A 13,355-nucleotide genomic window follows, 5' to 3' on the forward strand; every position below is an offset into this window, starting at 1 on the left:
TTTACAAAACAGAAACAGACTTACAGACATAAAAAACAAATTTACGGTTACCAAAGGGGAAAGGGGATGGGGAGGGAGGGGGAGGGATGAATTAGGGAGTTAGGGACTAGCAGATATACACCATATAAAATAGATACCCAACAAGGTCCTACTGTATCCTATAGGAAACTACATTTAAGATCTTATAATAAACTATAATGAAAAAGAATCTGAAAAGACTATATACATATACATATATATTACAACTGAATTACTCTGCTGTACACCTGAACCTAACACAGCATTGTGAATCTACTATCAGTTCAGTTCAGTCGCTCAGTCGTGTCCGACTCTTTGTGACCCCATGGACTACAGCACACCAGGCTTCCCTGCTCACCAGCACCTGGAGCTTGCTCAAACTCTCGCCCATCGAGTCAGTGATGCCATCCAACCATCTCATCCTCTGTCATCCCCTTCTCCTCCTGCCCTCAGTCTTTCCCAGCTTCAGGGTCTTTCCCAATAAGTCAGTTCTTTGAATCAGGTAGCCAAAGTATTGGAGCTTTACCTTCAGCATCAGTTCTTCCAATGACTATTTAGGACTTATTTCTTTTAGGACTATCTGGTTTGATCTCCTTGCTGTCCAAATACTTCGACTTAAAAAAACAATTATTCCCAGAATTAAATTCTGACAGTACAACCGCCTGTGATCTCGATGATAAAGCAGAGGGAAAACCCAGAGTTAGCAAAGGAAGCCCTTCAGAAGCATCAGGTTCTGAAAGAAACTTCTCAAAAGTGCAAGGGAGAAACACAGAGCCAGAGAAGAACAGCAAAAACTATCATGGGCGTCCAGCCATGGTGTTAGCAAGGCTGGGACTCAGAATCTAGCTGGGACTTGCAAAAAGTGCTCTGAAATAGTGAGAAGAGCTTTGTGTGAATCTACTTTGAACTGGGAGAACAAGGAAGGGCCAAGTCCCATGCTTGGGGCAGGTGGGGTAATGCTAGCAGATGACAGATAAAAGCAGAGCTGTTCCCCTCCTACCCAGCTGCCATCTCCTCTGTCTCCAAGAAGATCTTCAACCTGGTTAAGAGGAAACTGCAGCCCTAGGCTTGAAGCCCTGTGGACAATAAATACCCAGTCTCTTTAAATGAGCTCGGATCTCTAGGCCCTGACACATTTCATCCCCAAGGAAGAAAGAACCTGAAGATTTCGTCACAGAATCGTTGTCAGTAATCTCTCAGGAATCTCAGGAGTGGTGCAAAGGGATTTGCGATGAGGGGCAGTCCGAGTTGTCAACAGGGGGAACATGTAGGTTCTGGGAAGTCTTCACTGTTGAGTTTAACTTTGAGCCCCAGCAAACCTTAACCTGGGTTTTCAAGAGTTAGCTTGTAATCGCTTCAAAAATGTTAGTCGCTCAGTCGTGCCCAACTCTTTGCCACTCCAAGGATTACAGCACGTCAGGCTTCCCTGTCCTTCACTATCTTCTAGAGTTTGCTCAGACTCATGTCCATTGAGTCAGTGATGCCATCCAACCAGCTCATCCTCTCTTGTCCCCTTCTCTTCTTGCCTTCAATCTTTCCCAGCATCAAAGTCTTTCCCAATGAGTCAACTCTTCGCATCAGATGACCAAAGTATCGGATCTTCAGTTTCACCACCAATCTTTCCAATGAATATTCAGGGTTGATTTCCTTTAGGATTGACTGGTTGGATCTCCTTGCTATTCAAGGGACTTTCAAGCACCACAGTTCAAAAGCATCATTTCTTCGGTGCTCAGCCTTCTTTATGGTCCAATGACAACTTGAACATCATTTCACAGTTTTTCTTTTTTGAAAGCTTACCAAAACCCACCAGGTTTTCCCAGAGGTATACTGAGTCTTTCAGCATGGGTTTGGGCAAAGTTTCTTATGGTAAGATGAATAGGTAAGGATTAGAGATGATCTCCAGTTGGGGAAAGGCACAGCTAGGCAAACCAGTGCATAGAGAAAGCACTGAAGGATTGAGCTGAGTCATCCAAAGAAAGCGGGCGCAGGGCCAGAAGCCTCCAATCCTTGTGTGGGGACTGGTTCTGTTAAATACCTTTCAGTGACGTGTCAGATACGCCAACAGATAAATGAGAGTTGATATAAGATGGAGACACACAAGTTAATACTCAGCAGGATACAGTTTGCTGAGCAAGGAGCCAAAACAAATATGTGGAATTTAATGAGGGAAAGATTTTCATTTTGATTTTCAAAAAACAATGTCTCAGTTACTCAAACTATTGACAAAGAGTCCATGTGAAAAAAAAATTTTTTTTACGATTTTAGTTAACAAAAAACTCAGTGTGAGCCCAAAATTCTGATGTGGCTGCAAAAATACCGATATTTGTCATGGCCACACCAAGATGGTGAGTGTGCCACGGGCCACCTGCATCAGAGCACCCGGGTTTGTTCCAAGCGCCGTGTTTCTCCTCCACATTCAGCTTTGTGGGCCTCTGGAATTTTTTTAAATTGCGAAAGAAAAGTACAGTTGTGGTAGAAAACCTAGAAATGTAGGAAGTTGAAAAGGAGAAAACAAAAATGATCTAATTGTCACCATTTCAGGATAATTACTAGTTTTCGTGTGTCCTTCAAGTCTTTTTTTGTGTGAGATGGAGGCATATGGAAGGAAGAATTTACAATGTAGCTTAGGTAGAGTTTATATTCTCTTTTTTTTAAATTAACATCATATCCTAAATCCCTCCCCCCAACTCATTATATATTCTTTAAAAACACAGTTTTCATAGGTAATCCATTGTTTCAGGACTATGCCTTAATTTGTTTAAATTGATTCATTCCTGTTTCCATTCGGAGGTGGGGGCAGAGAGGTGACACAAGATTTGAGAAGAATATTGACAAAGGAGTAGGCACCCCAAGAAGGTCAGCCTGTTTAGGGAAGGGTCTTAGAGGGACAGTTAAAAAGCTGAGAATGTTTATGCCAGGGAAAGGCCCTGGTGACCAAAGGACTGAATTTGTTTTGTGTTGTTCTTGAAGGTTGAACTAAGGCAAGTGGGTAAGGCTGGAGTGAGTCTGCTTCCAGCTTCATCTGTAACGATTCCTGCTGCCTGCCCGTGGACCAACAGGGTTTGAGAGAAAGCAACCCTTCCATCACGGAAAGTGTCCAAGCCGAGACAGGATGGCCACCTGGGGCTGGAATTTGTAGGTAGGACTCCTCCTCAGAGTGGGAGACTGGAATAATAACCTCTGGGACTCCTTCCAAGTGGAAGATTTTCATGCTTCTTTCCTGCCCTCCCTTGACCCTGCTCACGGGAAGATTTATAGCAGGTATGGAGCAAAGAAGTCGATGTCATTAATTTCACTGCTGGAGGAAGTTCTGTAGCTCAGAGATGCAATGTACATCTTTGTCCTCTGTACTGACTTGCATTTTTACAGTCAACAACGCATTTTTCATGTAGACCTTATAATGTGATTCTTGTAACAGCTTTGTGAAGTGGGTGTTGACATAAGTGTTCTCACCTTTAGTTATTATGGCTTTACAAGGTGTTTTGATTTACAAGGTGGTAGGACAAGTGCCCTAGTTTTTTTTTTTTTTTCCCTTCCAAAATTGTCTGAGCTATTCTTGGCCCTTTTTTTCCCCCTTCCCGTATTAATTTTTGTATGACCTTTTCAACTGCCTCAGAAAAAACTCATTTCCCTTTTGATTGCAGTTGCCCTGAATTCATAGATTTAGATTTGGGGAGCTTTAATGCTATTGGGTCTCCCCATCCATTTATTTGGGGGCATAGATGGCCTTTTCATTAGTAACCTACCCCACTGCACCCCCTTTCTTTTTCAAAGATTTTTTTTAATGTGGACCATTTTTAAAAGTCTTTAATGAATTTGTTACAATGTTATTTCTGTTTTATGCTTTGGTTTTTTGGCCATGAGGCATGTGGGATCTTGGCTCCCTGACCAGGGGTCAAACCCACAGTCCCCATGCTGGAAGGTGAAGTCTTAACCACTGAACAACCAGGAAAGTCCACCTACTCCCTTTCTTATTGGTTGAGCACACTTCCCACGATAGAGACTGAAAATATGAGATGCCTTCCCAGCATCCCTTGCTGGTAGCATGACCTCACAACTTACTCTTGGGGGTGTGACATTCTTCGAGAACAGTTTGATAAACATGGGTGTGTGAAGAGATGCTTCCTTTACTTCCTTCAGAATGAGGCTGTATGAAGGAGACTTTACAGGTAGCTTGTGGGTAATACAACCAACCTACAGCCACAGGAGGACCAATCTGAAGGCAGAAGCTGTTGCAGCAGAAAGATGGAAAGACACTGAGCGTCTGACGACAGGTTTGTGTTGTACTGGCCGATATTGGACTTCTTGTTACAAAGACTAACAAACGTTAATAGAGTTAAGATATTTCTTGTTGCCATGTGTTACTTGCATGTGAAAGAATCCTAATTAATACACCATGTGCTTTTTTCCATCTCTTTAGATAACAGCCCATCATCTTCTCCACAAGCATCTTCTTCATTTTTGTGAATAAGACATTTTTTTTTTAATTACATTCTTAATTGTTTAATTTTGGTGATTAGGTAGGCTACCAATGTGTTGATCTTATATCCAGCTTAGTGACCACTCATTTATTATAAAATTTGTAAGATATCTTATGGACTATCAGGCTGTGCTGTGTTAAGTTGCGTCCAACTCTTTGTGACCCCATGAACTGTAGCCCTCCAGGCTCCTCTGTCCATGGGATTCTCCAAGCAAGCATACTGGAGTGGGTTGCCATTTCCTTCTCCAGGGGATCTTCCCAACCCAGGAATTGAACCAGGGTCTCCCACATTGCAGGCGGATTCTTTACCAGCTGAGTTACCAGAGAAGCCCCATGGACTATCATATTATCTGCTAATAAAAACCATTTTCCTTTGGTTTTTAAGTTCTTTATCTGATTATATTAGCTAAGACTTTGGGTACAGGATGGAAGAGGAGCTGTTAGAGGGTGCAGTCCTGTTTCCTCCTGACTTAACTGTTTCACCTCTCAAGGCTCCCCAGGGCACAGCTCCAGGGGGGTCTCACTCAGATTATTATGTGTCATTTTGTAACATATTTTAATAAATAATCTTTACTAAGTTAATGTGTTCCCTTTTTGTATCAGTTAGGATTAGGCTTAGCTGAGATGAATCCCAAAAGACTAAATGGCAGAGCATTAAATAAGGAAGAAATTTATTTTTCATGCTCAAGAAATCCAGTCCATTTGTGACATCTCAAAGACTCAGGTTCTTATTGTCATGTTGCACCACTGTCAGAATGCAAAGGGGGGTGGAAATGTATGCTTTTCACGAGAGGTAAAGAAAAAGCATTCAATAACATTTATCATTGACTTGTGATCTTTTAAAAGAAAAAAAAAACTTAATAAACTAGGCTGAGAAAGTATGGCTGAGATTGCTAATTTCATCCCAGTATTTATTCTCCCTTTATTACATTATAAAAAGAAACTTAATCCTTTCTTCTAACTTTTCAAACTTATTTGCATAGATGTATCATTTTCTCTTATGATCTGTTTAATCTCCATTCTGAGACAAAGTGGTTCTGTTCCCCTTTTGGTTCTCTATATTATTGTTTGGTGCCTTTTCTTTACTATCCGAATGAAACATTTTTCTTTTATTCAAAAAATCAAATTTTAATTTTATTGACCTTTTGTATTGTTAGTTTTCTCATTCACCCTTATTTTTTCCTTCCTTTCCTTTTTAGGCTCTTTCTGGTTTTTACCCTACCTCTTGCTCTTGAATTGACTGTAAACTCATTTACTTTTTACTTTTCTTTCTTTTTATAAATGTAGGCCTTAATGAACCTTACAAGTCTAATGGCATCATATGTATTTACGTTTAATTTTTATTTAAACGATTTTGGACTTTTCAGTATGATTTCTTCTGAACCCAAAAGTTATTTAGGAGAGCATTTTTAAGGTAACAAATGTATTTTTCCTCCACTTACTAAAAAAAAATAAGTAAATACACAAACAATAAAACCACCTCTTTGAAAACTGTTAAAATCTTCTTTGTGACATCCTTGGAGAAGGGAATGGCAACCCGCTCCAGTATTCTTGCCTGGAAAGTCCTATGGACAGACGAACTTGGTGGGCTACAGGCCAGGGGGTCGCAAAGAGTCAGACATGACGGAGTGACTAATACTTACTTTATACAGGAGGCTTTCTGTTTTGTTTGTTTGCTCTCTCTTGCACCCGACTGAAAAGCTTTGTGGATGCTTCCCCCACCCCTCCCTGCAGCCTCCGTCCATAGCCAGGTTTATAACAGTTTTCTGGGGTCTCCTGTCCCATGGTGATGAATATTGCAGAGTCACACAAGAAAGCTAGGTCAGTTCCCTTTTGGGAGGCTGGGTCTCAGCTCCCTCATCCCACAGCTTCTGGGAGAGTCAGACCCTGTCTTTGGACAGTGAGCCAGTTTCCACCAACCTTTTCATAGACACTTAGCCTCTGCCACCCCAGAGGAGCCAGGCTCCTTTCTGCTGTTGCCTGCCAGTCTCATGACTTCATCTCTCCTCACTGGTGGGATTGATCCACAGAGACATTTTTTTTTTAATTCGGCTTATTAGGTTTTTTTTTTCTTTTTATACTTTTTTCATCATTTCATCATTCCACAGGGAATATAGAGAAATAGGAAATGAAGGGGCATCAACTTGACTGGGAGTCTGTTTCGCATCATCTTTTTCCTAAAAATTAAAATAATACTGAGTAGTCACAGCACATGTGGTTTACTGCCATAGTGTTATCTCCGGGGTTCACTGTTTATCTAAGGACCTGCTCCGAGCAACTGTAAAGTGTTATACTGATCCAGTGCATTTAGAAATAAAGGGAAAACAATGGAGACAGTTTTTCCCCGAAGATTGTCTTACATCATGGCCATCACACTAACTCTGCATGAAGCTAGTTAAGACAGCCCATCTTCCTTTTGTAAAAGTCTGGCTTTTACAACTTTTAAGGCAAAATGACTAGCAACCAGGACTTCCCTGGAGATCCAGTGGTTAACACCTGAGCTTCCACTGCAGTGGGGGGCACAGATTCAATCCCTGGTTGGGAAACCCTCATGCCTTGAGGCCAAAAAAGAAAATGATTAGGGACCAACTGTCTCACTTCCTTCCGCAATATCAGGGTATTCTCTTAAAGAAGTCAGTTAGCCTGAGCTCTATTTTTTTTTTATTTTTAGAAAAGTTAAAAATATGATGGAAAAAGCTTAGTGACTTCAAGTTCCAGTGTGCTTAAATGTTGGATCAATAACGCGGTACAAACCCAGTTGTATCTTTCTATTCACTATGAATCCATCTCAGGATAAAGGTTACCTTTTTTTTTTTTTTAACTCCCTTTTTGACAGGGGAAAGATAATTTGTCAGGGAAAGTAGTACCAAATGGCATGTTTATTGAGCAAAAATATTTACCTAATTGTCTAGCTTTTCGGGAATCCTTGAGGATATGGTTTCTTCCTTGGGAACAGAATGGAGACTCTGTAATACAGAAGAAGCAAAAAAGGCTTCAGTCTGGCGAGAGTTGCTTATGCTGTCTTTTCCTCCAGCTCAGTTGCACAGCTCCGGCAAAAACAGCAAATTCAACTGAGTAGCATTTTTGTTTTAAAAACATCTCAAATCCATCTCAAATCTGTATCTCTACTAGGGAGAGAAATGCAATCCATTCTAACAAGTAATTAAACAAACAAATGCCTAAAACCACAGTCTCCTCTGGTGCCTGTCTACACCTCCTTCCAGCAGGGACCCCCTCTCCCAAAGCCCAGCCCATGGGATCTCCTCTTTCCCACAGGCCCACCCCACATCCCCGGTCCAGCGTCCTCACGGCAGGGCTCTTGTGTCTGACACAGGGCACATGCTGGGTATAAACTACATATGGAAAACCTGAGGGAGAGAATTCAGAAGCAAAGGAGTTATCATCCCATTTACTTCCTAGAAATTTGCCCCCTGGTGCCAGAAGTCATCACAGATTTCTGAAAACCTGAAATTTAATTTATGTGAGATTTCTTCTTCTTAGTGATTCAGGAAAAAAAAAAAAAAACCACTAAAACTTTCTCCAGATTGCTATTTCCTCCACATTCCTAATCTGAACTCAAAGCTTTATTCATTTAACTTCATTTAACAGAAGATCATGAAATACTTACTCTGCTCTCTGCTCTGTTTTCTCATAGACAGACTTTGAAGCAGGTAAGGGCTTTGAAGGGAAGGGTTTGGAGGATTTGAAAATATTTTTTTTTATTTATCTGGCAGCTCCAGGTTTTAATTGCAACATGAGGGATCTAGTTCCTTGAACAGAGATCAAACTGGGGAGTCCTGCCTTGGAGCGCAGAGTCTTAGCCACTGGACCACCAGAGATTTGGAGTTTTGACAACTGAAAGTTCTAAATCAATTTCAGTGTCTATAGAAAGGGTCCAAAGTTGGCAAATTTTCTTTTCTCCTCATGATATCAGCCATCTCACTGAACCTGAGCGATTGCGGTAGCTCCTAGAGAAGGGAATGAGGGAGGGGAGCAAAGGGGATTTTTTTATTTAAAGAAAAAATACCTGGAACTATCTTTTGGCTCATTGGCTTAGTCTTTTGTGCTAAGCAACTATGAACTTTTGAAGAGAAGAACAAAATTCACAATATGTGTACATCAAACCATTATGTTGTACACCTTCAACTGACATACAGTGATATATGTCAACTGAATCTCAATAAAGCTTTGGGGAAAAAAAGAGGACAGCAAACAGTAGCCATGAAGATGTAGCGGTACTGTCTAAAGAGAGTGATCAGTCAACTCCGAGACATGTAGTTGTGGTATATTCTGTTTCATTTCAAATCACATTTACAAGCACCTTTAGTTAAGTGCCAGGCACTGAGTTCCAGACCAGTGTCATCCAATAGAAATATGATGCAAATCATGAATGCAACTTGAAAGTTTCTAGTAGCCACATGAAAATGATGAAAAGGAAATCAGTTTTGCAAATTTTCAAATATTAGAAAAATATAAAAATAACATTTCGAACTTTGGAAAACAATTCTTTTAAAAAAGAAACAGATGACTGTGGTCTGGTCCAGCTGACCTTCCTTTCCACCCCACTGCTCCCACCCTCTTCCCTGAACTTCAGGTCCCCGGTGGCTTCCAGGTCCTCCCACAACCAGTCTTTTCCCCAGGGGCCTCCCACAGCTCAGGTCTCTGGCTGGTGTCCCCTTCCTGTCCCTGGTACTACCTGTCATTTGGGAAAGAGAATGCAGCAGTTGATGGCTGACAGGTGCTGGACAGGTGCTCAGTATCTGGACATGCTAGTACTTGATTAACTGGAGGATGATGTTCTCATCTGAGCACATAAGTTGGATCCCAAAGGTGGAGTTTTGGGCTCCATAGTGGCATCTACGACTGTGTAGCTTGTTTTTGACGTAGAACTTGAACCTGAGGGGATGAGAGAGATCATAAACCCATCTGCTCTCTGTTCACCAAGCCACCCCACCCGGCACAGAGGGGTGTCCCCCTGAGGAAGGAGACTTTCCTCATTTTCACAAAGCCACTGAACTGGAACTAGCCAGCAGCAGCTTTGAGTCAAAAGTGGGGCTTTAGGGTTTGGGAAGAGGCTTTGCCAGCCCCTCTTAAGATGCATCTTGCAAATGTCCCCCAACATCATCATTGTATGAGTTCTGTAGAGTTGAGAATATACGTATTTGGGTATTTGTGATCATTCTTAGGTCTTGATCTTGAGATTCCCACAGGGAGAGACCGAAAAAGAACAGAAATATCAATCATTTCAATAAATCTTATTTTGGGCTCAACATGAATCATCTCTCCTCAAAACTCTCCTGGAATTCGAATGAGGTTCCCATGACAATAGGAAGCATGGGCTTCTGTCTCAGACTCTCTCAGAAGGGAGTCTTACTAAGAATTAGGGGAGGACAAAGTCCCATCCAGATGAAGGCGGCCTTCTGAACAAAGGTCCGATGGACATAGCCATTGGACCTCACTGTTCTGGTGGCATAAAACCTCTCCTACAATATCGCACCCACTCTGTAAACTCACATGTGTGAGTGCTCAGTCGGTTAGTCATGTCTGACTCTTTGGGACCCCATGAACTGCAGACTTCCAGACTTCTCTGTCCATGGGATTTCCCACTTTCTTCTCCAGGGGATCTTTGCAACCTAGGGATCAAACTTGCACCTCGGGTCTCCTGCGTTGGCAGGAGGATTCTTTACCACTGGGCCACCTGGGAAGCTCCCTATAAACTCACACTATTCATTAAAAAAAATCCTACCCATTTAAGCAACATTAGACAATTTCTCAGTGTGTCCACCCTCTCTGATGCCCTCTCGCAACACCTACCATCTTACTTGGGTTTCTCTTACCTTGGACGTGGGGTGTCTCTTCACAGCTGCTCCAGCAAAGCACAGCCACTGCTCCTTACCTTGGGTGAGGTCCCCTTCCTAACCTTGAACGTGGAGTAGCTGTAGAAAATTCTGAAAGAGATGGGAATACCAGACCACCTCACCTGCCTCTTGAGAAACCTATATGCAGGTCAGGAAGCAACAGTTAGAACTCGACATGGAACAACAGACTGGTTTCAAATAGGAAATGAGTACGTCAAGGCTGTATATTGTCATCCTGCTTATTTAACTTATATGCAGAGTACATCATGAGAAACGCTGGGTTGGAAGAAGCACAAGCTGGAATCAAGATTTCCGGGAGAAATATCAAGAACCTCAGATATGCAGATGACACCACCCTTATGGCAGAAAGTGAAGAGGAGCTAAAAAGCCTCTTGATCAAAGTGAAAGAGGAGAGTGAAAAAGTTGGCTCAACATTCAGAAAACAAAGATCATGGCATCTGGTCCCATCACTTCATGGGAAATAGATGGGGAAACAGTAGAAACAGTGTCAGACTTTATTTTGGGGGGCTCCAAAATCACTGCAGATGGTGATTGCAGCCATGAAATTAAAAGATACTTACTCCTTGGAAGGAAAGTTATGACCAACCTAGACAGCATATTCAAAAGCAGAGACATTACTTTGCCAACAAAGGTCCATCTAGTCAAGGCTATGGTTTTTCCAATAGTCATGTATGGATGTGAGAGTTAGACTGTGAAGAAGGCTGAGTGCCGAAGAATTGATGCTTTTGAACTGTGGTGTTGGAGAAGACTCTTGAGAGTCCCTTGGACTGCAAGGAGATCCAACCAGTCCATCCTAAAGGAGATTAGTCCTGGGTGTTCATTGGAAGGACTAATGCTGAGGCTGAAACTCCAATACTTTGGGGCCACCTCATGCAAAGAGTTGACTCATTGGAAAAGACTGTGATGCTGGGAGGGATTGGGGGCAGGAGGAGAAGGGGACGACCGAGGATGAGATGGCTGGATGACTCGATACACATGAGTTTGGGTGAACTCCGGGAGTTGGTGATGGACAGGGAGGCCTGGTGTGCTGCGATTCATGGGGTGGCAAAGAGTCGGACACGACTGAGCGACTGAACTGAACTGAGACAATTTCTAAAACATCCTCTTCCCTTCTTCTTTCCCATAGGCCAATAGTCAACCATTTAGAAAAATTAATGGATGATATGTACCAGCAGCAACAAAGAATGACCATCACTCTCTGGTCTTACAGATTTTAATGTAGGTTTCCAAGCTGGTTTCTCCTAACAGAAGATTTTAAGCCTGCGATAGTCTCTGGGAATTTGGTGCTCAGATTTCCAGACTCCTCGGGTGTCCCTTAATGTTCTATAATGTGTTGCCAAATGCTGACCAAACTTAGTTGCAAGTCACGAATTCCATCTCGAAGAGAACAAGGTGCCCAGGCCTTCCCCTCAAAGATGAAGCTACTCCTTCACTGTGCTTATTCACCACTAGGGAAGTGTATTCAGATTTCCCAAACTCCAAGTCAGTGACACTGACCTCCAGGACAGGACTTTATCAAACTTCCTGTCTATGTCTTGATAGGTAAGCACACCATTTAGGCTTTCTCCACTCATTCTCCTTCATCAAAACTTTTATACCATCTGTAGCCTCACACTTATTGGTTTACCATCAGATATTGGTCAAGCATCTGTATTAATTTTGCATTAATTTTGGATAAACAAAAAAAAAGGTAAAACATTATCCCTAACACTTTTGAACTCATGGGCCAGGTGGGGAGGAAGAAAGTCTGTAAGGCATTTTTGTTCAGGGTCGTAAGAGCCACAGCAAATCCTACAGAAAGATAGAAAATACAGCTATTAACTTTAGCTGAGAAACTGGGGAGGCTTCATGGAAGAGTCATTTTTTGAGCCGAAACTTTTTTCTTCAATATATTCTCTGTTTCTTCCAGTCCAAGCTAGTGGTGTTTCTGCTTGTACAATTTTCTTAAACCTTTGGAAACTTCCTATGAATCTTATTGTGGTTTGTGACATTAAAAAAATAAAAAGTCACATCCACAAATTTCCTTGAGAACAAATCTTTCTCTACTTTGGGCTTCTGCCAAAGCTACCAAGGATTCTTGAAAGTCCTGGATTTTGTTTGCTTGTTTTCACTTTTATTTTCAAATGCGTAGTTCTCTAAAGGGTTCCTTTAAATCTTTCCAAGGTCTTAACGAGGACTTTACAAGTGTACGCTCGCTTTTATCTTTACACCGTGCTTTTCTGAATTTTACTTTTGTCCAGAAGCCATTCTTGATTTAACATTGCTTTCCATCTGGAGACGCAGGAGACTTTCCAAACTCTGCAGATTCTGCCACCCTTACACTTACTTAACTTTTGTGTTTTCTTGATCTTATCTCTCTCCCTTCAAATTTTAACATAAGCAGCAAGAAGAAGTCAGGATGGGGGACTTCCCTGGCAGTCCAGTGGCTAAGACTTCACCTTCCAATTGCAGGGGCTGCAGGTTCAACCCCTGGTTGGGAAGCTAAGATCCAAAATGTCTCATGGCCAAAACCCAAAATATAACAACAACAACAAAAAACCAGTGGCAATATTGTAACAAATTCAATTAAGACTTTTAAAATGGTCCGCATCAAAGATCTTTATAAAAGAGAAGTCAGGGTGACCTTTAACCCTGCCTGGAAATCACGGCTAGACCACCCAACTTTTGAAGCACACTTTCTGTTTTCCCCATTACTGCAGGAGAGAGTGTTGCTAAACGTTCTGCCTCTGCATAATGGATCCTCTTCTCTCTAGTTGCTGATAACATTTCCCGAATTTTTCTTTAATCCTTGATAAATAGCTTTCTCGAGGGGCACCAGGTTTCTGCTCACAGCCTCCTTGAGACCCCTTGAACTTTTTACTAACTTTCCCCACCTCAAGGTCCTTCCAGCCTCTGTCCTTCACTGACCCATAGCCTCTCTCATATTCTTAGTTGCTTTGTGACAGCAGCCATCCTACTTGTCTCTCATCTTCTGCACC

This window comes from Oryx dammah, unplaced genomic scaffold (assembly GCF_014754425.2).
Source record: "Oryx dammah isolate SB20612 unplaced genomic scaffold, SCBI_Odam_1.1 HiC_scaffold_29, whole genome shotgun sequence".
NCBI lineage: Eukaryota > Metazoa > Chordata > Mammalia > Artiodactyla > Bovidae > Oryx > Oryx dammah.